At 35.6% G+C, this 23303-nt stretch overlaps 8 non-coding genes across 8 annotated transcripts; 4 read left to right on the top strand and 4 right to left on the bottom strand.

The window, feature by feature from the left end:
* Positions 1-7309: 7309 nt before the first annotated feature.
* On the bottom strand, positions 7310-7505 carry LOC117135080. The gene has a single exon (XR_004458986.1). It is a non-coding gene; the product is annotated as a U2 spliceosomal RNA (small nuclear RNA).
* Positions 7506-7716: 211 nt separating this feature from the next.
* Positions 7717-7837, top strand: LOC117135068. The gene has a single exon (XR_004458974.1). It is a non-coding gene; the product is annotated as a U5 spliceosomal RNA (small nuclear RNA).
* A 1646-nt stretch (positions 7838-9483) lies between these two features.
* LOC117135060 lies at positions 9484-9679 on the bottom strand. The gene has a single exon (XR_004458966.1). It is a non-coding gene; the product is annotated as a U2 spliceosomal RNA (small nuclear RNA).
* Positions 9680-9890: 211 nt separating this feature from the next.
* On the top strand, positions 9891-10008 carry LOC117135069. Its single transcript, XR_004458975.1, has one exon. It is a non-coding gene; the product is annotated as a U5 spliceosomal RNA (small nuclear RNA).
* A 1031-nt stretch (positions 10009-11039) lies between these two features.
* Positions 11040-11179, bottom strand: LOC117135064. The gene has a single exon (XR_004458970.1). It is a non-coding gene; the product is annotated as a U4 spliceosomal RNA (small nuclear RNA).
* A 1976-nt stretch (positions 11180-13155) lies between these two features.
* LOC117135061 lies at positions 13156-13351 on the bottom strand. Its single transcript, XR_004458967.1, has one exon. It is a non-coding gene; the product is annotated as a U2 spliceosomal RNA (small nuclear RNA).
* Positions 13352-13556: 205 nt separating this feature from the next.
* On the top strand, positions 13557-13677 carry LOC117135067. The gene has a single exon (XR_004458973.1). It is a non-coding gene; the product is annotated as a U5 spliceosomal RNA (small nuclear RNA).
* A 4719-nt stretch (positions 13678-18396) lies between these two features.
* LOC117135082 lies at positions 18397-18592 on the top strand. The gene has a single exon (XR_004458988.1). It is a non-coding gene; the product is annotated as a U2 spliceosomal RNA (small nuclear RNA).
* Positions 18593-23303: the final 4711 nt, after the last annotated feature.

Here is a 23303-nt window from a genome sequence, read left to right as displayed (position 1 = left end):
TGAAAGCAGCGGCAGTCCAAGCTTTTGGCTTTGCCTTACCGTACAGACTCATAAAATTTATTAAATGCCTAAAAGTATGACAGCTATAGACAATTTATAGGCGGGGGGACCAAGGCAGGCACCAAAAAACAGAAGTGCGCTCCAAAGTGTGGAAAAGAAATATGGAAATTAGTTATTACACTTTGGCAACGTAGCAGGCTAGCCAAGAGTTAGGACAGTTAGCGACAGTTGGCCATAGTCAAAATGCAAGTTGGCTTAGCATATTTACCAGCAAAATCTAAGGTAGAGTTTTTTATAATGAAATTGCTCTTTCTTTCATATTTTTACGTTTCTAAGAAAACAATTAGAAATGAAAACATTTTCTTAGAAATTTGTAATATTAAGGAATGCAATATAAATTAAAATGGCAAAACAAACAATTCAAATGTTCAAAGCACATTCAAGTTATTCAATTTTAATTTAAAAGGTATTTAGCTTCAACGGTAGGATAGTTATAATTAAAAAATATAATATATATTAAGCAAAAACTCTTATGCACTTAGGACACGTGTGCTCACTGCTAAGACTTAGCAGCGACTGATGTTCAGCTGCGCTTGGGCTTAGTTGGAGGTAAGAGTATTGATGCTTGCGCTCTCTATTTGGCAGCCAACGAAGACGAAGTCAGTCGACTACGATCTTGAGCAGTAAAAGGAGTGAGGCATTAGCATCTGAGGCATTGAGTACAGAAGAGCGTCGTCGACTTAGGCTCTCAGGCTTCGTTGGGAGTCGAACTTAGCAAGACTTAGCAAAGAGTTGCTTACAGCAAATGCTATACAAATTAGAGTGTATAATTCGATCTAATGCCCATCGGAATACGAAAGAGAAAGAGAGAGAGAGAGAGAGAGAGAGAGAGAGAGAGAGAGAGAGAGAGAGAGCTCCCAAGCGAGCAAGCAATAGAACTGCGAGCGTACTTATTGTTAGTAGTAAAGATCAGTTGTTAAATCAATTGTTGCTTTGCTTCTGTGGAATTCGGAATTGAGCCAGAAGCACAAGAGCTCGACCAAAGTGCTCGGAGTGGTCGTTGCTAATGACAATGGTCTATAATTTTGCCTTGACAACTTTTTTTTTTTTTAATACAATTAGGAAAAGTTGCCACATAGGTAATAGCAAACTCATTTAACAACAAATTACAATAAATTGGAATTGAAAAAAAAAAAAGAAAAGACAACTTTTTTTGAAGTTGATGTGTAAGTAGCACAAGCAATGACAGTCAGTGCCCAGTCAGAAGTATTTGTGCAGTCATAAACATTATAAACAACAGCTTGTCTTGGCGTTACCCGAGGCTACACTTCTTAGCATTAAATCATTTCAGCACGTCTTTTGAATTTAAAGCTTAAAAGTAAAGCAACTAAAATAACATTAAACTCTCTGACAATTGTCATTTAAATTTTCTTATTATTTCTCACAAAATTAACTAAAAACTTTACCCAACTAAGACAACAAAGTGTAATTGTCGCTCCCATGCCACGTCGCTTAATGGTCAATTATGTGAACAACAGCGCAACAAGACTACACTTGTTACTTCATTAACAAAATGGACAAGCCAAGCTGACAACAAGGCAGCTTTTGCATATTTATAGGCGCTGCGCATAATATTTACACTAATTTAAAGTTTTCTCTTTTTATGTGGCGCCAGTCTGTACTATACTGTCAGCTATATATCTTGTTGAGTCTGCCATATGGTCACGTGTTGAGCTCATAACTTAAGACAATCTCACGGACTATTAAATTTAACGTGCAAAGACATTTGTTAGGATTTAGCTAGGGATGCAACATTTTAATTACGCAGCAGCTGGCATTTAAACTTATTAATGTTGTAGCAACAAATTCATTTAAGAAGAGCAGCGACAACAACAAAAAAAAATGACGCCTAATCAATTTACAGGCGACAAGCTCACAACTTTTTCTTCGCACACATTTTCTTGTGCAATTTTCCACTACATCGGATTAAAATGTGATATGTTTGGGCTTGTTTACACACACACACACACACACACAGATACAGTAGCGTTGGAGGGACATGTGTTTGTTTACGAACTTTTGGCAGCTTTGTTTGCAACTCATGCTGGAGTGGGTCTTAATTTCCGCTACGTAAGCATTTCTTTTTCCTTTTGCATTGGCTCTGAAGCTTTTTTTCGACTCACGCCTGCGTTACTTGGGGAATGGGAAATAGACAACAACAGACAGTAGAGACAAGGTTTGTTTATTTTGGATTTGTTTGTCTTTTAGCTACAGCTTTTTTCCTTCTTTTCTTTTTTGTATTTGCTTGAGTACTTCCGGTTAGCGCCGGAAGCCTAGACATATACGCAGGAATACGCAAGACGCTTCGCTGGCTTTAATTGTAGCATATAGAATCTATAACAATTTGATTTGTACTTGACTATAATGTGAACAACATGTTATGACTCAACTTTAAGTCTGTCTCTGTGTGCTCTTTGCTTAAAGCAGTCTGCCCACGTAGCGTAGCCTCGCGCCTAAAATTAGGCAGCACGTTTCATATTTGCGTGTGTGTGGGTGTGAGTGTGTGTGTGTGTGCAGTTCGGCAGAACAGTTGCCGCATAATAAGTAAGGCAAACAAAGCGTGTCAGTCTGACAGTCAAGACATGCAAACTGAATTCAGTTGTGCGCACTTAAAGAGGTGCTAAGTATATTTTTATTTTGAGCAAAAATTTTAAGTTCTGCGCAGCATAAATGTATTTATTTTTAAATTAAATTAAATATGTGTGACTGCTGTGCCTGAAATTCGTGAGAAATTCCGTGTCTAAAATAAGTTATCAAAGCGAATTTATGTTAATGAACAACTGAGAAATTCCTTTCATTATATTTCATTATGCACTAAATAATTTCAAACAAAATTAGGTATTTATTTGAGCTCTAGCTATTTTTATAAGCAAGTACTTTTTTGCTTTATAAGAAAACATAATATGACTGACTAGTATTTTATATAATTGGTAGAAAATGAACCAAATATTTGCTAAAAATCCTTTTTTTTTTTTTTAATAAATGATAACAAAGATATGTGCACTGTTACCTGACTGGGCAACTTAAACAAATCGGAAATAAAATTAAAAAATCTACATAATATTTCATAGCAATAACAAAATAAGTAGCAAAATATCAGTATGAATAGTTAAAATAATAATAATAACATACGTTAATTCATGTTGGACCAAACTATTACTACAAATAAGTAAATACAAAAATATTTTTGTACACTTTTTAAGCTAATTTTGATATATTTTAGTTTTTGAGTTGATTATATGTATAACAAAATAAAGCAAACTGTTACTTCGCCACCCGAAACACATACACATGTTTATTTATGCTTAACGGTATCAGAATGCGTCTCCCCTAACTTGGCTAAAAGCCTCAGACGTTGACTCAACTTCACTCCACATTCCTCACAGCTTCATTATAGCACATCATCTAATCTAATTCAAGACCAGCTTTAGCCGCATAGTAGCCTACATTTAGGCGGTACAAGATTTCCAACTGATTTTTATAACCAGCAAGCAACGAAGCGCAATAAACGGCGTTCAGCACGCACGCAGGACCAAAATGACTGCAAGACGATAAGGGCAAGGGACTTGTTTAAGCTTAAGCGTATATATATATGTGTGTGTGTGTGTGTGTGTGTGAGCTAAGCCAGAAAGGACATTATATTACATTTTATTATCTATTATTTTGTTGCGCCTAAAATGCTAAAATGTGCTACTACATTAGCTCAAAAATCCACACACAACAAACAAATGCACACGAGTCGCGTCGCCGCCGCTGTGGCCGTCGTCGTTGCGCTGTCGGAAGCCAGCAGCCACAAACGTAAACATTAAAACAGGAAACGGAAGTCGGTGCCATACAGTTAGCGACAGACATTACGTATACTCGTTATGTCTACGGCGGTTATGATTATTTCGCCTCGCTGACTCGTTTCAGTTTCGTTACGGTTTCGGTTTCGCTTGCGTTTACGTTTACGTACATATTTGTGTTTGTTTTAGCATTTATTATAGCCATAGTATGTGTTGTATATATGTTTATGGTATTTTCGTTTGTTCACTCCTTTACACTTTAACACATTGTTGTTTGTTGTTGTTGTTTTTTTGTTTTTTTTTTTTTTGTTGTTGTTGTTGTTACATTTTTGGCGACTTTGGCTGCTTGGCTAATTTTTTATGCATAAAGTCTTGGCTTTTTGCATTGCAAATTTCGCTTTTATAAATATTTAAGTATTGGCTTACACTACAACTTTTCGCACAGCACTTTATTTTACTTATTTATTGTTTTGCTATTTATTTATATTTATTGCCAGACAAATGCCGCAAACATTCTTTATGTTAATCCACAGTTGTTAAAGAATGTTTGCATTGCCGGTGGGTAAAAATTACGCGCTCGCATTTTCATTTTGTTCGTTTTTTGAGAAAATTCGCTTACAGCCAATGCTTTCCGTATGAAGCGCGCGCCATCAAAGCCCAACAAGCACTGAAAGGACCAAAGTCAATGCTGAACAGCAGCAGCAGCAGCAGCAGCTAGTTGCTTGTGCGGGGAAATTTTTGGTCCTTGCCCAAAAGGACTTTTAACCATGGACTGCCGCTCACTGGAAGTGAACAAATGACCTTAGCCTTCGCTTATTTGCCGGCATTGGTTCAATGCACCAGCTGAAGGGGCAAGTCTTTGATAATTTCCCCTTAGAGGGGAACATGGGGTTGAAAGTCAACAAGCCTAACAGGTTGGCCGTGTGACGTCATTAGTTGTAAGGGGTGGTGGCATTGGCAATATACAAAACAAATTGTTTGGTTTGCAATGCTTGTAAGGGAATTTCAAGAATTTCTGGTAATTTAGTATTTCACATATTACATTTTTATGTATATTCAATTCAATTTAATTAGCTTCTGAGATATGCTTCTTATTTTAAATAATTTTCTTTGTAGCTTAAAAGTTTTATATAATAATTGTTATGCAAATTTAGTGTATGCTATTTCGTCAAGTTTTTTGACATTTCAGGCCCTCGCACATTTACCTTTAATAGCCCACTCGTAATAAAAGCCTGTCACCAAAAATAGGCACATCAAGTAAACATCACGATATGTCTGCGTCTAGCCAAGGACTTTCATTTATTTCATACATGCAGTTGTCCTGCGCTTGCTTTATTTGATTTCCTTTTATTGAAGCGAGGCGGACTCTCGACTCGACTCGACTCACTTCCCCTCCCCTGGCCATACATCATGTTTTTCATTGATAACAGCAGTGCCTGAAGAGAGTTGCCCGTTGCGACTATAAAACAATAGAGCCGCAATTTCCATGCGACGCGACACATGCAACAAAATAAAATGTAAATGGCAGAGAAATTGCTAAAACCATCTAGGGAATTTCGACAATAACTATAAAATGTCCAAGCGCGAACGCAGTCATCGCGTGCAGCGGCAAGGAACCCCAGGGTCGCCAACGTTGTCGCAGTCATGGAGTAAAGGATTAACAAAAAACGCTGAAACAAAAATATTATCTCAATAGAACAATCTCAGGCAGGCCAGGCCCCCCCTCCCCCAAAATAAAACAGCAAGCACACAAAAAAGACTCGAAATTAAGGCTAAAGCTGTCCACCCTCACGACACTCATGACTTGCCTGATAAAAACAAAGTGAAAATTTATGCAAAACAAAGATAGAAAACAGCCTCGAAGCATAAAACTTTAGCCCAGCGAAAAAAATTTCAAAAGCAAAACAAAAACACGTGGACAAAGGCAATGAGCCTTAGCTTGAGGTTACCAAAAACAGAGTCAGGCAAACAAACACTTACCGATAAAACAAAATTGTTTATAAGATCTTTAAGTTATGCCTTTTTTGTTTACTTCACAATTAAGGCGGTACAGTGGGTACTGCCAGTTAATCGCTAATTGTAATAAAGCTAGCATATTATTGCTAATATAATTAGTTTTAATAGCATTTTTGCATTTTTAACATACTGGTAAATAAAAAAAATAATAAAATTGTATGTTTTTTTTACTTTTATATTCAACTAGTGCCGTTAATGAATTTTATTTTTTATCTGTGCTTTGCAGATGAAGTTGGTGTGTCATTTGCTATTGGTTTAATACTTGGCTGTAGCTCAAACGCTGGGAATTAAATATATTTACATTTTGTTAAATAGGTATAAAACCCATTCAAATTTCCCTATGATAAATTTGTGCAAACATTGATAAATGGCATTCCTAAAATTAACTCAGTTTTGCATACAACTTTACCATTATTTTACTTGCTAGTATTTTTAGCAAGCTTTGCAACCATAGAAATTCCCACAGCGCATCCTTTTTGGAATGTTCCTTGGGAATTATGTTATTGCCAAAACTATTTCCGAATTAAGTCCCTCCCTTAAATCAGGAATAATCTAGTTTATTCATGGAACCCTTAAATATTTTTCCCAAGTATTTTTCGGATTTAATGTCCCTTCAGCAAGGACACCAACTAACTGTGTGCTTGCGCTTTCAGTCCAGACACGAACCAAGCAATTTGATTCTCATATTAACAAACGTTCCTAAATTCAACTCAACGTCTGTGAAGATTTTGCCAAATAACTTTAAACTATATTATTTTATTTAGCTGCTGCTGTTCTTAGCATTTCGCATGCCGCATTCCCGCTCACTCTTTAATCCCCGTCAATCAATTCTATAGCAACACACCAGCTGACAAATAACTGTCGCACGCTTGTCAAATTGGCAACACGTACAAAGATATAGCGTGGAGCCAAAAAAAAAGAAGAAATACAAATTGCGCTTGACGCGACGAAATCCAGAACTGTCAATAAAAAGTGTTTTGATTTTCAAACTTTGAGCTGCGGGTAATCAATTCACGCAAAGCCACTCACAGGACAACTTGATTTCCTTCGATTGCCACTGGCATTGGCAGGGACAAGTGCTAACGTTTGCCCAAACAATTAATCATTTCAATTTTCCAAACGACTTGGCGACGGTGACGACGACGACAAAACAATTTGCCTGCTAGAAACTAGCAACAGTCGCCAGACGACAGGCAGGCAGGCACACTTGCTCCCAGGACGACACACAGGACACAGCTGCAGCGTCAGCAATTGCCTTGTCAGAGAGGTGAAATTTTTTTGCATTTGCATGTTTCTGTTTCACAGGAATTGGCCTTTAAGTCCTATGTGAATACCAGGGCTTAAGGGAAAGACAAGAACTCAATTCGCTTGTGGATTTGCCAACTGCTGAAAGCCAATTTCAAGCACACACAGATGGTTATGCGAGCTGATATGTTTATATTTATTATAGAAGTTGGGCCGAAGTCCCGGCGGTACTGCAATACCGGGCCAACCCGCGACAGAGGTGGAGCAAGCCCCTAGCACTCCGTCTGATTCCAAAAATCAGTTTAACATTTGTTGTTCTCCAATGGAGAAACTATCAGATGTTAAGCTGATAAGAACAGATACTACACTTTGATCTTAGCCATAAGGCCGAGAAGCGATAACTTGACATGGAACAACCCTAACAATAGATCCTTTGAAAAACTATAACCAGTTGGGAATTACTTCAAAAACAAATGTGTAAATTTACCTGAATTTATTTTGAAGAAAGTAATGCCTACCTGGAGGAGTTTCTTTTAAAGAAATTCTCTTATAATTCTCAACTAGTTCATGTAAAGATTAAAGTACAATCCAAGGGTAGGAAGTTGAAAAGTTACTCTGGTTTCTCTTCAGTTGTCGAATAAATCTTTCGCCTTTTACTAAAGATTTCCGTGGAGAGGGACACTCTAATGAGTCTAAAATGAATTTTTAGCAGTGCCTGATGACTTCGGTTGTTGGGCCAATTATAAATAAATTTAAATTAAACTACTTTAATAGTAATCACAGCTGCATATTGCATAAATCTCTTAAGCATTTATTTCCAACTTCTTCTTCACTCTGCTTCAATTAATGACTTGCCAACACAAATTGTCAGTGTGTCTTTTAGCAAGTGACTTATTGCATAAACTGTTGAAATAGCTGCGAGGCTAGAGCGCAATAAAGCGAATCTGAGTACGATAAAAAGCTTTGCCGCGCTCGATTAAGCACCCGCACTTAAGTTGGCTAATTGACTTTTGTGGCTGTAATAAATGTTGACACACATAAAGCGCAACAGCTGCCAAGACCGGGAAATATTTTCAAGCGACCTATAAAATATTATGCGCAATTATGTGTTTTATAAGCTAAACTTGCTCGACAAGCAAAACTTTGGTCGTAAACTAGTATTGATTGGCTTATATGCTATTTATATAAAACGTTCTAGTTTTAGTCATTTTAATAAAATAAAGCGAACCAAGGCTTATATAGAAAATAGCTGTCTAATTTGCAGATATGGATAATATGGGAATTTGCATTTACTTTCATATTTTTTTTCAAACACTTCTCTTTTCCCTTCTCTTTCAATTCCCAGTCAATTGCCCTTAAGTTTCCATTTTAATTGAATTATTTTTATTGTTTTGTTTCTCTTTGCGGTTTGGTATTCCTTGTTGGTCCTGTGGCATCTTCATCAATACCAAAGCCATTATTTTTGCATAAATAACACATAAATTAGAATGAACCAAGTCTAGTGGGATTTGCAGGAAACGAAATCAGTGCGACATTGCGACATGACTAGCATGCAAATGCGTTTTGAAAGTAGGCTAAGGCATATAAAAATGAATTATATCTCTGTCTAGTCTGCCCTGCCCGCTCCACACAGGTTCAGGTTCAAAGGTCGAATTACATTTTGGCCAGTTCATAAAGCTCAGTCAACGTTGACCAACGTTTCGCTTTGCTGCCGCCGCTGCCACCGCCACCACAAACAAAACCAAAACAAATCTCAACGGCTTTCGGTTTACCTTTTTTTTTCTTCCTTGGCAGCTCCATTCTGTTTCTTGGCACTGGAATTAGCTAGCAAAACGAATGCACATAAAAAGGCTCAAGTTGTTGACTCCAAACTCCGCAACTCCAACTAGCTGGCCGTAAATTTACATGCGAGCCAAAACTTTTTCTACGGCCTTAAATGCCGAACTTGAACTATAAAAATCCAACTTTGCAGTCACATACTCGTAAACATAAATTGTGGCCGTAATTTTTGGTCAGGTTGGCAGTTTCAATGGTTTACCCTTGTGTCTATCTCTGCTTAGTGTCACTGCCATGTTCTTCTTGTTGTTGTTGTTGTTATTGTAATTGGGCTTAAGTGTATGCGGGGAAAGCAGCGGCATGCAGTCGTCGTTATTATGACCCCTCTCGACTCAAATGGGAGTTAGCATTAAGTTTAATTTGTCTAATGCCTGAAAACCCTTTTATTGAAGTTTGTCTTCGCTGAGGAGATTTTATCTCAAAGCGTTACAGCTCGTCCATCTTATGCTTCAAAATTCAATGAGTTAAAGCAGAATATTATATTATTTGTGATCGTAGTCTCTCGATGTAAACAATAGTTTAATATAGTTAATATTTATTTTTCAGTTGGGCCGAAGTCCCGGCGGTACTGCAATACCGGGCCAACCCGCGACAGAGGTGGAGCAAGCCCCTAGCACTCCGTCTGATTCCAAAAATCAGTTTAACATTTGTTGTTCTCCAATGGAGAAACTATCAGATGTTAAGCTGATAAGAACAGATACTACACTTTGATCTTAGCCATAAGGCCGAGAAGCGATAACTTGACATGGAACAACCCTAACGATAGATCCTTTGAAAAACTATAACCAGTTGGGAATTACTACAAAAACTAATGTGTAAATTTACCTGAATTTATTTTGAAGAAAGTAATGCCTACCTGGAGGAGTTTCTTTTAAAGAAATTCTCTTATAATTCTCAACTAGTTCATGTAAAGATTAAAGTACAATCCAAGGGTAGGAAGTTGAAAAGTTACTCTGGTTTCTCTTCAGTTGTCGAATAAATCTTTCGCCTTTTACTAAAGATTTCCGTGGAGAGGGACACTCTAATGAGTCTAAAATGAATTTTTTCGTAGTGCCTGATGACTTCGGTTGTTGGGCCAATAAAAAATAAATCACAATATTAGACTGAGGTATAGTTATAGTTCTATTAAACAAAGAGGCATATCTATACATATATAAATGATATGCACATGCCTAATAAATAATTTAAATCTAAGTAAGTTTCCTTCCGTCCCGTTATTGTATAATTGGAAAATAATGTAACAAACAAATATTTATCCGAGTTACAGCCAAATACAAATAATTATATAAGATTATGATACAAGAACAAACTATACTATACTATACACATTAAAACAACCTTCAATGAAATATTTCTTATTCATATTAAAGGGATAAACAGAGACTAACATAATAGAAAATTATCATATGCGACTGATTGTGAGAGAAAATTATGCTCTAGTACACTTAGAAGCAACAACAATTTAGCTCAACATGTCAAGATATTTTTGGTTTTAATGATGCCGAATCAAGAGATTTTAAAGTTGGATGTCGCTTGATCATAAATTCTAACAAAATACTGTAGGACTACAGCTGGACAGCTATAGACTATAGACTCCGCTGGATGATACGACATTGGCGATCCACCGATGCTTGCTTATATTATAGTCACGTCTTGTAGAAAATTGTGAAACGTAAAAAGTGATCGACTGCGTATTTAAAAATCAAATAATAAAACATACTAAAAATTTAAATTGACTTAAGTTTAATTAAGTTTAGTTGAAAAAAATTAATAAGCCGAAGTGCGTCTATTCTATTAGAAAATGTTTAAAACACACATTTGTTTAATTTTAATAATTATTCGAATGTTATACTTGAAGTACCCAAGGTTTATGCATATCAACTTTATTTAATAGTTAAAATTTTGAACGTAAGTGTCTAGGTGCGTCTAACCTAAGACCACCAGCAGTGTATAAACTTATTAATAATGCAATAAACTTATTAATAATGTGTTCATCAAACAGTCTTGGCTATTCCTTATAAACCTATAAGCTAAGTAATTAAACCTTCAACTAATTTTCTAACTTAATATAATAGTTTTGATATGAATTATTTATGAGCCCTCTCGGGCTTCCAAAAATTGCCGTAGTGGACGGTATTTCACGTCCCCATGGCGGGGTATTGGTTAAAGTTTTCAACTAGCAATAATCGCACCTCAGTAGAACTTCATTGGTTACGATATCGCCTCTGCGCAAAGATAACTTAGATCGAGAATTAATGAGTACAATATGTGCATATAGCTTGAACTAGTTGGGAATTTTAAGCACAAGTAGTTTGAGTGTGCGAAATTCCTGATATTGCTTTCTTGGCAGACTGACCAGGTAGGCGCAAAGAGGGTTGGAATTTATAAAAAGGATCATTATGTTAAACGTACTAGTCAAATGCAAGAAATAACTTTAAATTGCAATAAATAAATTATAAGAATGCCTTAAAAGCATTTTAAGGCTATAAACATAATTTAATGTGCACTTTAAGCCATTAAAAGCAGCCCACAAAATAATTTAAATTACCCAAGCAATTTTGTACGCATTTTAACTATTTAACTGGCAGGCAAATGTTTCCCTTGATAAAATCTAACAGACTGTCTATTAACTGAAAGCGCCATAGACAATTGACCCCCTACGCAAAATAGTTTTTGGGCACACAAACTGCCACCCAACCCCCAAGGTTATCATGTATATTGCTCATTAACTATTATCATTGTGGAAATTTCTTAAGGAAATTTATATGTTTAAATAGCGCAGGCGTTGATTAAAATTCACACAGCTTGTGAACAATGTTTGTAATGAGATTAATGAAATATTCATGCGAGGCAACACAATATGGCTGACAAAAATGTTTAAGTTTATGGGGGTGGTAGGGAGAGTTTGCCTACTCTAAAATGCTAAATAGCCAGTTTTGCGGCAAAGCACGACCAACAATTTTTTTCTTTATTCATTTTGCATTGTGTGGGCTGCGCCTTTGTCATAAAAAATTGAACAAGTTGTAGGCAGAGGCTAAGTACCCAAGCGACGAAGTCAAGAGTGTCAAAGCCAAAGGCAAAATAAGAATAACAAGAGCAGAAGTTTGAACACGCTATAAAATTTAAATAAGCTGCATACAAATAAATATTTTCTTTATATTGTCTTCATCAGCATAAACTTTGTGAAAACAGTTAAAAAGCAGTGTGTAGGATCCTTTGGATATTGCCTCAAACTGTTTTGTCGCGACGCTTTGCATGCCGGAAATCCGTTTCATGACAAATGCCTCGCATTGTTGTTCAGCTGAAGTGTTAAGACGCGCGAAGAGCCTGCAGCTGAGCACGAGACTAAGCCGGCAAACAGACAATGAAATTCCATCAATGGCAACACGTGACTGCCCAACCAAACAGAGCAAAGAGAAAGAGAGTGAGCGAAAGTTTGTGTAGACGACATTGACATTGAGAGAGCGAGAGAGCGACAAGCCAACGCGCCTGCGCTCTCTTTGTTGCTTTAATGGCAACGTGTGCCGGCAACTTCGCATAACTTTGGCATTTTAATGAGAAATCCATATTTATGTTGTTTGTTTTGCCAAAACACAAGCAAAAAAAGCGGCAAAGCTAAATTGTTGTTGTTCGTTTTGGCTGCCAAACAAAACCAAAAAAAAAAAAAGAAAAAAAAGGTTGAACAGGCAGCATATGCGGCGAAAAGTGAAATTGCTTTTACCCTATGGGGGCTCCGACAGTAAAAGTCCTTCAAGTTCTGCTGGCTGTCGCTTTGCTTGTTGTTTGTTGCCTCCTCCGCCTTTGGCACTTGCTCGAACCTGTGTAATCATTTTTAATGTTACGTGTCTGGGGGAAGTTAGCGAGAGCGTCATATGGCGCTAATATGCAGTTCAAGTAGAGATAACGCAGCATTAGGAAATTGTTTACAGCATAATTAATATTTAAATAGCAGGCAAATCAAACTGCAATTTGTAGAGCTAAGGAATATTGAAAACTTTAAAATGATAGAAAATCATTTGTAGGGCATTAAGTTTAATTTGAAGTCTGTCTTCGCTAAGGAGTGTTAAAGCTTCTATCACAAATAATAGAAGACCACAAGCAAATGAATGTTCTGCCTTAACTCATCGGCTGAATACGGTATTCAGCAATTGAATTTACTGTTTTATTGCCCCGCAATAGATTAATTGATGTGGTTTGATTGTCTTATTTATTATTCAGTTGGGCCAAAGTCCCGGCGGTACTGCAATACCGGGCCAACCCGCGACAGAGGTGGAGCAAGCCCCTAGCACTCCGTCTGATTCCAAAAATCAGTTTAACATTTGTTGTTCTCCAATGGAGAAACTATCAGATGTTAAGCTGATAAGAACAGATACTACACTTTGATCTTAGCCATAAGGCCGAGAAGCGATAACTTGACATGGAACAACCCTAACAATAGATCCTTTGAAAAACTATAACCAGTTGGGAATTACTTCAAAAACGCCCGCTAATTTACCTGCAATTTTTTTTAGGTTTATGCAGAAAAGTGTAATCAATTTCTATTGCTTATACTTATAATTCTCAACTAGTTCATGTAAAGATTAAAGTACAATCCAAGGGTAGGAAGTTGAAAAGTTACTCTGGTTTCTCTTCAGTTGTCGAATAAATCTTTCGCCTTTTACTAAAGATTTCCGTGGAGAGGGACACTCTAATGAGTCTAAAATGAATTTTTAGCAGTGCCTGATGACTTCGGTTGTTGGGCCAATAAAAAATAAATCGCAATATAAAGAAAGTTTGCGCAAACATTAAATTTAGCTAAGGTCCAATATTGCCAATATGTTATCCCTCTATTTAAGTTAGGATCATCTTATATCATACAATAGATGACGAGGCTTAAATAATCTCGTATTCCTATACCAGTACGAGTAATTATCCGCCATCAACGGTACATACGTACTAGGGTTGCATGATATTTTAAAAATATCGTATCAATGATATTTTCGTTTTTGAAAAATATCAAAATGATTTTTTTAAATATCAAGAAAAAATATCGATATATCGAGTAATTATGATATTTATAAAATTTTTTTTTTATTTTTAGGATCAGAAAGCTTTTAGAAATCTCTTTCTCTCTATATAATTATTCGTATACATTACCTCTATTGATCCTAATGACCCACATGAATTCATTCAAACAAAACTAACAACACAAATACTTCATATTAAAGTTTTATTACTTAAAGCAATGATACTGATACAAAGATACTGTAAGTTTACGTAAGTTAAAGCTAAAGTTATTTCCAATATTGTTTCGCCAGTGACTTTAAAAATACACGCTGTGTTACGTGCCGATCAGTCATACGGCTGCGTGAGTCGCACACTACACATTTAATTGCCGAAGCCATCCTTTCTGAGGATACTGAGCTACCGGGTATTATCAGATAGCGTAGTGCCAACTTAGCCAAATGTGGCATGGTCTGCTGTTTTTTGAGGAGCTCTAATAAAAAAAATTGTATATATTAGTTACATAAAAAACAAGCTTCTAAAAAATTGCGCCAAATTCGCATGTTATCATTGGCGTTGGCGCCAAAGCGCAGACATGCATACATACCTTGCTTACACATTTTGTGTATGCAGCCTGGTGCCTATTTTTAAGGTGCGACAGTAAATTTGAAGTATTTCCACTTGTTTTAATTATTTTAGAACATAAAGAGCACTTTCCGGTTTTGTCACTTAATTCGTTATAATAAGATTTTGCGGAGCTCATCTTTATTAACTTGCGTCTCACTTGTTAAACATGAATAGTGTGACCGAAATCAAAATATCGGAAAATATCAAAAAAAAAATATTTATATATCGATATTACGGCTTAAAAATATCATGATAAAAATATTTATTTTTTTCGCAAATATATCGATATTTTGATATTTTGATATATTTTCGACAACCCTAATACGTACATATTTACATATGTATGTAAGTTTTATAAATAGAAGTTAAAGTGGATGGAAATCAGTGTTAATTTAATGATCATTTTGATTGCACAAATTTCAGTTGAGTCTATAAACAATATCAATATTTATTTTTGTTAACTGAATAAAGTAATTGAAATATGTTTTGTAAGTTAAAAGAAACCGCAACGTTGTTGGTGCCACTTAAGTTGCATTTACCGCATTCTTTTTTTTTTTTAAGCATTCTGCTTAAAAGAAAATTCAACTGACAGCTTTTGGCAATTTTGTTGCAATTTACCGTCTACAAACTGGCTGACAAAAGTATAAATGGAGTTTTAACTATAGCACGTCCAGGACATGTCACAATAGTCATAACGCCAACATTCCAACAAAAGCTATAAAAATAGCGGCTTAAATGGCAAAGCACAGCCATGTCTAGAGATATTTCTCGCCAGCACCACTTGCCACATCCCCATGTCGACGTTGCACGTTGGAACACGTTGCGACATAACAAGAACAACAACAACAACAACAACAAAAAGCATCCACTTTACACTTTTTACTCCAACGCGTTATTCTAGCTTTAACACAAAAATAGCAACGAAACAAAGAAAAACATAAAACGAAAGCGGCAAAAAAAAAGAAAATTTTATGTTTTTATTGTGCAAATAAAAACACGCGGAAACTACTTAATCAAGTTTCATTCACAGTCAAGGCTCAGACATGTACACATGTATACATGTATGTCTGTGTGTGTGTGTGCCTAGATAGCGCCCAAGCTGTTGTGTGTCGGCATGCGGAAGCGCCGCTTTATATGCAACAGCAAACAAAAACAAAAGCAGCGCCAGCCAAACATCAAACTTGGCCCAAACGCTTCGTTTCGCCTTTTTATGCTGCCTTTGCGCAAAAACAACAAATGCAAAAACACTAAAAACAACAAGCACAGCATGGCGAGAACAGAGCAAGCTGAGACAACAAGCTAACCAAAACAAAAGGGAAACAAGGACGACTTGCTAAATGCTCTAGAATCGATCGCTATATATCAGAGTGAGCCAACAGTAATTACTTATGTATAAATTTAATTTGCAATAAACTTTATGGGAATATTTGCACTGAAACAAATTTTTACAGATTTATTACATTTAATTTTGAATTTGCTTTAATTCTGCTTGATAAATCAATAACAATTATGCTTGAATAAAAATATTTTCAAGCTTTTAGACTTTAAGATTTTATTTGTATCTAAAGACGACTAGCTAAATACTCTAGAGTGCGCTCATTTTGATAATGAAAATTCGATTTGTATATCAGAATGTTTCTCAATCAGTTGAGCCATGTGTAATTGCTTAAGTATATTTAATATTGCAATAAACTTTAATAGAATATTTAGTCCGACATATATTCTAGCAAATGTATTAGTTTAAGTTTTGATTTGGTTTTAAGTTTAATGATTCGATTACATGAATGAATTTATAAAAAATACTTATAACTTTTAGCTGTAGATGTTATAAATTTTGTAATATTTTATGAATAAAGAAAGGTCCATTTTCATATCAGAATGTTTGTCAACCGAATGAAAGATATTTTTAAAAATGTATTACATAAAATTTTGTTTGAATTTGCTTCAAGTCCGTTGATTCAATAATATATAAAGTTAACAAAGCATTTTCATTCATTAAATTAATTTGCACCAATAAATTTACACAAAATGCTTTTTGTAATAACATCTACTATATATTCTTGATTTATTTATGCACAGCAAATATTTTATTTATTTTAACCACCAGCTAAGCAACCCCATTATCCCATTAAACTCAAACACTTCACAAAGGAATTTTACTTTTCCTAAATGGAGCAGAAATTTATGACAGCAATTAGCGGCCGAAGCGGCGTGCAACACAAGCAAACAGTCTGGGGCAGTATCTGCCCACTTTGTAAACAAAGCAACAACAACAAGCAACAGAAAACTCTTCAATTAATTTGTTAAGCTGCGCAGACAAACAAAACGTGGCACATCAATCAAGACCTAGTCAAAGTTGCCGAAGCACGTTGGGTGTGAAAAATCGAGCAAAAATGCAGGACACACAGGACAGGACGGGACAGGACAGGAAAGGTAAATAAGTAACTAGTTGGAAGCAAGACATCCGGCAGCCACTTTGGGGGTCGCGTGCCACATTTAGGGGGCTCGTAAATTAACGTCTTATTTTTAATTAAGCGCAACTCTCAAGTTGAATTTTAAATTGCCAAAGGGCAAAGTATTGACAGTCACTTACCTGTATTGTTTCCGTAGCGGAGTATTTCCGATTATAGTCAACATGATGAAGGTTCGGCATATTGGCTGATAATGCCTATAGATAAGGCTGCTTAGCACGTGTCCTTGTTGCTGCTGTGAGGGTTGTCACATTATGATACATTTGTGTTAATTTTTATTGCACCCTCGATGGTTTAATTTGACTGCAAAGAGAGACAGAGAGAGAGCAAAGTTGAGAGAAAAGCGTTTAAGTCAACAGCGAAGTTCAAGTTTTGCTAAAAAGTGTAAATTACTTTCTCCAGTCACCCCCAACAACAACAACAACATCAAGAGCAACAGCACTTGTTTACCCATGTCGATATTGTTAATACGCCACGTGTAGCGCAGCGGGCTGCCTTCTATGCATGTGTGTGTGTGAGCTAGCACGGTCGGTTGGGTTTTACGGATTTATTGCCAAGTTTACGCTACGTGCTTTGACTACGTTTATAAGCCAAGTACAAACCAAGCCTAAGCGCGTGCAAATACTGGAATCGAAAGATTCTAGGCACAGTGATGTGCAATTGCTTAGAAGCGGCTCTCCATTGGGTGTAAATCAAACAGCGAATGATAAAGAGGACAGCAGGGAAGATAAAATAATAATAAAAGTATTTAATATAAGTAATAATACGTATAAAGCTTAATCAGGCCATAATTAATAAATTTTCATAAATTTTATTATGCTTAACCTCTGTTGTGATAAACTTGAGAATATTAAAAAAATATAACTCTAATTTTAGCTTATCGAAGATTTATTTTTTTATCTATTATAAGACTTAATAAGACTCTGCATATATAACTAGATTAAGTTGCCCCAGCGGTAACAGCAAGCTTGTTTAAACTAAATAAAAATCAAAAGAATTGAAAAAAAAAAAAAAACAAGAAAGGCCACAGAATGTGCAAAATATTCATGTGTATATACAATGACGCTAATGTCGCGGCCATAGCGGAAGAATAAAAATACGTTTTAAAAAGAAAAAAATAAAATAACAAATTATTACAACAAAAAATATAAAACAACAAACAATGTAATGCTGATCTCAGCTAAATACTTAAATTATATTTACGTAAAATGTTGAAATTCCCCGCGACCTACCCACAGCCAAAAACAATTAGTCAAAAGATATTGCCCTAAAGTATGCAATATTTAATTGCAACCTAAACATATCTACATATAATTCCCAACTGGTTCAAGTCTTCGTTTCATGCTCTAGTGCAACTATTTGCATTTCAAGTTATCGCTTCTCGGCCTTATGGCTAAGATCAAAGTGTAGTATCTGTTCTTATCAGCTTAACATCTGATAGTTTCTCCATTGGAGAACAACAAATGTTAAACTGATTTTTGGAATCAGACGGAGTGCTAGGGGCTTGCTCCACCTCTGTCGCGGGTTGGCCCGGTATTGCAGTACCGCCGGGATTTCGGCCCAACTGAATAATAAATTTAAAACTTGAAGCCTTTGCCTAATCATAAACTAAGTTGCTAAGCCTTGTGCGGTGTTTTGGGTATTATACTAAATGATTAATGACTGAGTTTATGGACTGATGCTAGTGTGTATTATTTTATCACTTATTTGTTGTTGAGTGGAGCGCACACGTGCCATTTCACACTAATTAAGAAAGGCAACAACTAAGAGAGTAAGAACGAGCGGCCAATACTCAGTTTATCCCTGGGTAGGCCCAAATGGCAGTCCAGAGGAACGTTTGGGTTGTATAACAATGGGTGGTTACAGGTTTTGCTCTCCACATAATAAGTTTTACACGTAAATTTATAACTTTATGTCACCAAATTAATAAAATACAACAAAAACAAGAGGAAGACGACGCAGGCATTGTGTAATATAAAATCGTTAAGTTAAACCACTATGTTGGACAGCATAAAAATTTATTAGCTGCTTATGAGAAGCTCGGACGTGTGTGTGTGTGTGTGTATGGCTGTCTGGCTGTTAATCTCCAATCACATTAAATCCAGCGTGCAATGGAAATAAAATTAAATTGTTTAATAATTGAGTTAGTGCTGGAGAAGCGCTTAAGGGCGCTTCGAGCTGACCCAAGGCGCTTAAAGTTGGCATGCAAATGGCTTTCATACATATCAATCGACAGACGCTTGATTTAAGAGTCCTGCCACGCAGTCAGACGTCGCATTCTCTGTGTTCGTGCCACACACAGAGAGGTCAGCAATATGGCAAGTGGCAACGTTGACTAAAAAAAAAGCCAACTGCATACAACGCCAGGCTAACAACTAAGCAGTCATAAATTATGCAGCGACATAGCCAAAGGACAACAACCAGGCACAAGCACATGCCACATGCCACACACCACACTTCTTTCATTCTCTAAGTTGCCAGCCAAGAGTCACTTGTGTGCCGCACCAGGCGCTGCGCTTTGCCTTGTTCTATCTCTGTCTATCTTTCTCTATTAACTTGAATGCAAAACTCCAAATGGCTTAGCAGTTAATAAGAAACAAGTGCGTGGCAGTGGGCGCTTTATAGAGTTGGCGGTGGGTGGTGTTGGGGCGTAGCTACGTGCAATTGTTGTTGCAGTTGCAACAGTTGCAAATTATGACAAACTGTACTACAATCATATTGTGGCCACAATGTGCAAAATGCGAAAAGAAAACAATGGGATATGAAAACTAGCAAAGTGACTTGGCGAAAAAATGTGAAGAAAAATTAATGATAAGCAGAAATTACTGCAAAGTGTCTTTGAGCATATAACAATTATTAAATTAAAGAAAATGCTAAGAGAAAGAAACTAAGAGCATAACATAAACATAACGAATAAATAACATAATATAAATAATAAATAACAAATTGTATAAATTAAATAAACTGATAATTGATAAACTGATAATAATATAACATTTATTAATTTAAAGTAAATTCTATAAAAATAAGATTTGAAAAATATATATCTATGTATGTATAAAATAATGTAAATAAAAATCACATTTATATAATTAAAGAAAATTGTAAAGCAAACAAACTTTCAATGGGTAAAAAAATAATTTAAATAAAACTGTTTAAAGAATTAAATAACATGTAAGTCAGAATTTATGTAAAAAAAAAGTTTTTAAGCAAACGGTATTTTTAAAATTTGAGTAAAATTATAATATTTATAATTAATTAATTGTTTTCGTTTTGCACTTTAGTTTAATTTTATATTTTATAATAATATACAATATTATTTATTATAAATTGCCACATGACGAAAAAAAAATTACTAAAAGATTTCGCAGACTTTTTATACTTCAATAGCTCAAAAACATTTTTTTAATAAATCTAAAAAATAGATCACTACAATAAATGGAGCGTGAGTTGTTTGATGAATTTTATATTGAATATTTTGCATTACAGAAATTTGAATTTAGCAATTGCTAAGCTAACTAAAAATTTTATGACTAAACTCAACTTGAAATATCTAGACATCAACTTTTAATTCTTATTTCTCATATGCGCTCATCCCATCGTACTTAAAAACTCAATTTAACTTATTGTAGTCTACAAATGTTAAACTGCATTTGCCCTGTTATGAAACTACAAGCAACTCAGGCAAGGCACTACATTCTTATGCAGCCTGGCAACGGCAACAACTTTATGAAAAACTATGCAACAGTCTAAATCCAAGTAAAAGTTTAGCGCCAACCAAACCAAAAGTGAGAAAGAGAGACCAACAGGTTAAGTTCAAAGCCAGCTGGCGTCTAATTGCTACAGCTACAAAATGGGGCCATAGTTATGACAATTTTCGCAACAGCTTCCGCCGCTCCCCCCTGCCACCCCCTTTGGCATTTAGTGACTCTTGACAATGTTCTGGGACATTAGCTTGGCTCAACAAGAGACGAGAAAATTTGCTGGCAACGCTTTTGCTAAAAAACTTAATGAAGTTTACAGTTACTGTGTGCTGAAATTTAATTATATTAAGTCAAACAAAAAAAGCGAGAAAAACTTTTTGACAAAGCTCAAGCCATTTGTCAGCCACAGTCGTTACCACAACCGACTAAAACTTTTGGCTAAAAATTCCAGCGCACCAAATACTCGCAAAATAGAAAAAAGTAAAAAAAAAGCACCGCAATCAATAAATAAAAACAAAAGCGCTCTTGACAGATCCCTAGCTAAGAGCGAAAATCCAGCAAAACCAAGCAAACAAACAAAAAAAAACGGGAAACCGAAATATAAATAACGCAACAACAAAATAAGCAAAAGACGAGGCGACCGTAACAACAATAAAAATTTATTGTTATCCTCAAAAAACAAGTGAAACAATCAGCAATAAAAACAAAAATGTCGATGGCTTTGCGTTAGACTGAAGAGCGAATGCTCTATGGAAGGCTAAAGAAGTAAAAGAAGCAGTGAAATCGAAATAAAAATAAATATAACTAAGATAAGGAAAATTTTAAAACTAAAGTCAGCGTAAAATAAACTTGAATAATATTTGTTAAAAATATAAGAATAAAAAAAGATTGTTCATAATAATTAGTCAACGTATTTTTTCAGCTTTTTACATTTACAATTTACAATGTTACATAAAAAATAATGTCTTGCCAAAAAAAAAAATTAAATATACTTTAACATCATTTGCTTATATCTTCTGACAATTTAGCATTAACAAATATTTTATTTATAATAATTTAAAATGTAAAATAATAATATTTGGTTAAGGCTTTTTTTTCTAAATTATTAGCAAATGATTCATTTAACCAATCCACGAAAAATATTAAAAAATACTTTCACATCTTCTGTTTATATTTTCTAGAAATTCACAACTAAAAATATGTATAAATAGTAATTTAATGTTTTATAATTATGAAAAATTCCAAATTCAATTATTCATTAAATGTGAATCCCAATCTAAAATAATTCCACATTAGCTAGTATATATATTTTCTGGAAATCGAATTCCACTATTTCGAAACTGTTGAGTCATGTTGGCTTCAAATTCGCTACATGCTCTAACTAAGAAGTGTATCTAAGGCTAGATAATCAGCAGATATCAGCGGAAAACGCGTATGTCTGTCAAGTAATTTAAGCGCAGGATACTTTTGCCCGCAGAGCAGCAGCAGCAAGGACTTAACAAGGACTTAGCATAGCTGTTAGGTGTCTTAAGGAGCAACAGAGCAGAGCCAAGCATAAAATGTGCTAGCGTAGTCAAAGTCAAGGTAGGCAGGCAGTTTAAACCTGAATAAACACAAATATCGCCAGCTGCGAATTTCAATTCGAAACACAAAAAAAAAAAAAAAGTGGACAGGTTAAAGTTGGGGCGCCACCAACATTTAAATACACCTTGACTAGGGTATACGCAACAAACACACGCATGCACTCAAACACATACACACAAAAACAGGCTAACGCGTCACAGCTCGTTTTCCGCGTAGCGTCAGCACGCGCCGCCGCTGCGTCGCAGCGACGTTTGTAATGGCGAGTCAGCCACGGCACCAGCTGTGTAATATTGAAAATTCAAATGTGAATAATTCCTAAGTTATTTATTCGATCGTTTTGAAATTTCACAATCGGTCAAAAACATGACTAGGCAATTTTGTGATTTATTTCAGACATTTTTAAAGATTTTTGTACTGCCTTATATATCGTTTTTTCGATTTGCGGGGAGGGGGAGGAAATAAAAAAAAAAAAAAATAAAAGCGTAGTGTGCTGGATATAGGAGCACCTACATAACAAATTTGGTTGTTCTAGCTCTTATAGTTGCTGAGCACATTCAACGCAACTCATAGCAGACGGACAGACGACGGCGGACAGAACGGAGAACATGGCTATATCGACTCAGCCCGTCCAAACATTCAAGAATATATATACTTTATGGGGTCTGCAACGCCTCCTTCTCCTGTTACATACATTTGGCACAACTTCATGATACCTTTTTCCATTTTTTTACAAAAATGTCAAAGTGTATAAAAAAATACAGGACAATAGTCAATTAAAAACTACACCAACTACAAAATCAAACGTAGCTTCAACTGAAAGGAAAACACTTGAAAATTGAAGTGGCTGCCAGGTTGGCCATGTTACCCACTTGTTTACGCTTGTAGTTTTTTGATTGAATTTTTGCCAATCGTTGGACTGAGACAGCGAGCGAAACTACAGCAGCAGCAACAATTTGGCAAAAGCAACAAATTATGCGTAGAGTGCAGACACT

Source organism: Drosophila busckii, chromosome 2L (assembly GCF_011750605.1).
Source record: "Drosophila busckii strain San Diego stock center, stock number 13000-0081.31 chromosome 2L, ASM1175060v1, whole genome shotgun sequence".
NCBI lineage: Eukaryota > Metazoa > Arthropoda > Insecta > Diptera > Drosophilidae > Drosophila > Drosophila busckii.
This window is presented reverse-complemented; position numbering and strand designations above follow the sequence as displayed.